Source organism: Gadus morhua, chromosome 10 (assembly GCF_902167405.1).
Source record: "Gadus morhua chromosome 10, gadMor3.0, whole genome shotgun sequence".
NCBI classification, from domain to species: domain Eukaryota; kingdom Metazoa; phylum Chordata; class Actinopteri; order Gadiformes; family Gadidae; genus Gadus; species Gadus morhua.
This window is the reverse complement of record NC_044057.1, coordinates 18,733,232-18,738,231: the sequence shown is the minus strand read 5'-3', so window position 1 is coordinate 18,738,231 and position 5,000 is coordinate 18,733,232.

The following is a 5,000-nucleotide window of genomic DNA, read 5'->3' as shown; positions in this document are numbered from 1 at the left end:
GAAACAATAATAATGTCCGGAAATGTCGAGAAATTCTCGCAAAGAGTGCCTTGACAAGCATAAATGTAGTTGTGATAATTAAGGTATATTATATTATGATAATATATTACATTGTATTGTTTGATGTATTATTGTACTGCAATGTTCATTACATATGCGGCTGTGTTCCATGTGCATCATGGACCCTGTGGAAAAGACCAAGCAGCGTTTCACAGAGTAAATAGACTTAGCAAACAACCCAGAACTGAGCCCTGTTGGCTTCGCCTCTTCTTCGTACACTGCAGCTGTAGAGTATTAACAAACCCAGCTTCTCGTTAATCTCTATTGCTCCAGTGACACTGTTTAGAGACCATCGCTAGATGACTCCAGACCATGGTCTGAAACTCTAATTTAACCCTGTGCTGCGACCCATTATTAAGCCATCACGGCACACATCCCCCAAAACAAATGATATTTACCATTTGGTGTGTATTACTTCTGGATGGATGATGGATGATAGAATCAAAAAAAGGGCGAGGCAAAGCCGGGAGTTTCAGAGGAATTTCATCATAAAACCGCGTGTTGAGACGTCATCTTTCACACCAGTGAAGGCGGCTGACCTCTGGAACGAGCTAAAGAAGGATTTGACACAGATGTGTGCTATCGCCGTCTAATCCTTCACTGCATTCCACACATGTAACGACGGGAAGGAATTAATCATCGGAGCAACACATCTCAAACATCATCTAGTAGCAAGCAGCACCCCGCAAGGTGTTCTGGAGCAGAGTGGCGAATATTTAGTTTAGTGGGTATACATCACGATCCGCTTTCACTCATTTCTACATTCATTCTCTTTTTATGAGGCAACCTGGTTTCCCCCAGCTCCGATCTGGAACATTTCCCCATCAAGAGCTTTGCCACCAGACGTCTCTCGCACTTGGGTTGAGGCTTACTGTCTAAAGCTTCAGCTTTCCTCATCTCCAGTGATTTCATTGTACCATGCCATACATTCCAAGATTACATTTTCCGATGTGAACATCTGGCGCAAGGCTCCTGGATGAACTTCGGGGACACTCCCAGCCGGCCTATAGGCACGGGACCACGCAGGAGGAGGGGACTCTGTGTGTGTGTGTGTGTGTGTGTGTGTGCGTGTGTGTGTGTGTGTGTGTGTGTGTGTGTGTGTGTGTGTGTGTGTGTGTGTGTGTGTGTGTGTGTGTGTGTGTGTGTGTGTGTGTGTGTGCGTGTGTGTGTGTGTGTGTGTGTGCACGTGTCTGTGCCTCTCTGTGTGTATGCATGTGTACCCACAAGTGCTTGTGCATCTCTGTATATGCATGTGTCCATGTAAGTGTGTGTGTGTGTGTGAGTGTGTGCGCGCATGTGTGTGAGTGTATGTCTGTGTTTATGCCTGTGCCAGCAAATGTGTGCGTCCGCGTATTTGTCTGTGTATCCTCGTGTGTGTGTCGGTGTGTGAATGTGTGCGAGTCCTTGAATGTGTGTGTGTGTGCGTGCGTTTCCTCGAATGTGTGTGTGTGTGTGTGTGTGTGTGTGTGTGTCCTTGAATGTGTGTGTGTGTGTGTGTGTATGTGTGTGGACGGGGGAACGGACCCCTGTGATGAATCCATGATAACTCGGACCACCACCATGAACAGCGGCCCCGGCTCAGCCCCATGATTAACTTCAGACGGAGCTGAGCATCAATCCACCGGGCCCGCCCGGCCCAACACCAGAGCTCTGCAAGGAACCCGAGACGCGCTCGCAGGAGGGAAAAGGAGCGTAGCTGAATCACACTGCCAGTCTATACCAGATATAGTCTGGGGTGGAGGGGGGGGGGTGGCAGTCGGCGGTGGGCGGTGGGCGGTGGGCGGTTGGAGGGCATTCAATGATGAGGATAGAAGACTATCAGAGATTTTCTGAATCAGCTTTCAACATTATAATCCTCTGTATGTGTGCTTGAGTGTTTTGTGTGTGCATGTGTGTGTGTGGTGTGTGTGTGTATGTGTGGTGTGTGTGTGCGTGTGTGTGTGGCAACGACAGGGCTCAGAGTTAAAGTGCAGAGCTAAATGTTCAATAATGCAACAGTACTCAGTACAAATGTACTTATAGCGTCTCTGTGGAGGACATCTAATGCATTCAAAAATAATACATTAATATATATTATGCACACACACATATAGACAAATATGTATGTGTGTGTGTGTGTGTGTAGTCTGTGTATGTGTGTATGCGCACCGGTGTGAAAGTGTGTGTTTCACAGCATACATGTGTGAGGGCATGCTGAGGGTGTTAACCTTCACCGTGACCCACAAGCCAATGCACACAAATAAATGCATGGTGTCTCTCTAGTTTAGCGCCCCCTACGCCTCATGACAGGCACGGCGAACTCCTCCACACAGCCCTGTTGAGAAGGCCTAGTGAGCATGTGAAGTGAGGTGATACACCTCTCAAAAGGTCCACCCCCAGCAGCATTAGAGGGGCTGTTCCCCCCCAAAGGGGCAAATAGTGAGTCACACAACGGGGCGGATCAATCTGGTGGTGATCCCCCCCTTCTGGCCACCATTGTACACTGTATTGTGTTGTGTTGCATTGTATTGTATTGTATTATAGTACTTAACTGTGTAGCAACTGCAGTAGCTTCTATCATTGCTGTAACACAGGGAATTGGTTAGCCTAGCGATTGTTGTACTTGCACTTGGTTCTATGAACATCCTTTCTGTACCGACAGCGATATATTGATGCACTTCTTATGACAAATGTACTTATTGTAAGTCGCTTTGGATAAAAGCGTCTGCTAAATGCCCTAAATGTAAATGTAAATGTAAATGATTGTGGGGCACTTCAATCACATGAACCCTATGTTAACTTTGAGCCAACCACGTATCCCACAATTTCTGAGAGTATGGCTGAAAGCTAGGTTAGCATATCATTTTTTCGAAGCATTTTGGCCAACTCTCTTTTCATCCAGACAGCTATCAATAAATCAAATGCTCTGCCAAAAAAAACACAAAACATTGAGTATCTGTTATCTCTGCAGGCCTATAATAAGCCTGTTCCATCTTTTTTTAATGGCCTTCATGAAATTATTAGATAGACACGTGTTGGGGGAGTGTCTTTGGAGGGAGACCTGATGGGATGGGCGGCATTTATTCGGTTGGATGCTTCAAAAAATTGACTTTACTCTGGCTGGTTTCTCACATTTCCTACCCTAGCTTAAGGCCCCAAAGAGATGCTTTTTCACTTAATCTGAAAAGTCAGATGGCTTGACGTCAAGCTATAAACATTTGTATATTGTCCCAACCAATGCTCTCTTTAAACATTGGAGCATGGGTATTTTGCCCTGGGCTGTTCTTTGGGACAGTAGTCTTGTGTGAAGGGTTAGGGCAATGTATACCATGGCTTCAAACGGGCCATGGATCCTTTTGCAGATCAATGAACTGCTATAGATCTTTCTGCAATACTATAGCTTGTTTAAACATCGGCTTTTTGCCATTTTGGCTCAGGCTGGTGCATCCCTGAACAGGGATGTTGAATGTTGTGTATTGTACCTATCCTTTTCCCTTTTTTCCTGCTTTGTGCTGTTGGAGTTTGAATATTTTCCATATTTGTATGCTTTCTGCTATTCAGTTGGGGACAGCAGCTCAGCAGTAGGGCTTTGATTTTTTGTTTGTTTGTTCAGTCATTTCCTGACCGCAATGCTAATTTTATACGAAAGCACATTGTGAAGTGGATGTGCATGATTAACAATTAAAAAAAGAAGTAGTTCTTAACCTATTTTGAATTGCTGTGCGTTGTTCAGACAGGCATGCACAAACAGAATCCGTAACACAAGTATCTGGCAACTGAAGGGGGAATTAGACACACAGAATCGCATCAAAGGTTGCAATTAAGAGGGTTTGTTCCACAGAACATGAGTGAAAGAAATATGCCCAGTCATTTGAGATATTATTTATTTTCATCATCCTCAAGCATATGGCAAGCGTAAATAATCGTGTTACGGCTTCAACTTTGAAACTCTACATTTCCTGTGTACTGTGACTTCAGGGAAAGTGCAGAGAGGCGTTTGGTGTTTATAATTCATTGGTTGGGTTGCACCTTGCCCTGTCTAATTTATTTTGCCCTTCATGGATTATCACCCAAACTCTCTCTGTCTCTGTCCCTACGTCTTCACCTGATTGCTTGCTCTGCTCTTAGCTTGTCCGGAATACCGGGACTCTGAATTAAATACAATTTATACCCTAAAGATTTAACCCAATCCCCCATTGCCATATTTATTACTCAGCTCATTTGAATACGAAAAGGCGGAACAGGAAATAATAATAAAATTCCCTGCTCGTTCAAAGACTGAGAAATGGCTTCCTGAATAGAACAATTCAAAGACACTGCTCCAACTCTGCCAGGGTTTATTTGATTTCCCTCCAGACTTGGAATGTGAAAATGTTTTGGCATCACTGTGGGGAAGAATTCTCACACACACACACACACACACACACACACACACACACACACACACACACACACACACACACACACACACACACACACACACACACACACACACACACACACACACACACACACACACACAGACAAAGTCCTTTTCTCTTGCCACTTTCATGGAAGCCTAAAGGAATGTGTTCCAGGCTAATGACCAGCACCTTTACTCTCTGTCCAACTCTGCGCTCCTCTGCTCTAGTTTCAGGAAAGGAAAATGGACCACAGGGCGGAAGGCAGTGTCCTGTTTCAGATGGCCTTGCAACAGAGGGCTCGGCCAGAGTGACCAGTGGCTGAAAGAGCCCTGGGAAAACAGTAATAAGAGAGTGAGCGATCCCAAGACGCTCTGAGTGAGGAGAGTGGGTCGAGCTGGGATGGGGTAGGAGGGGGGCAATGCAGGAAACGCAAATGATCTCCCAGAGGTACGGAGGAGGCATTTGGAGCATGTGTGTGTTTGTGTATACATAGGTGTGTGTGTGTGTGTGGTTGTGTGTGTGTATGTGTGTGTGTGCGGGTGAGTATGCATGTATGTA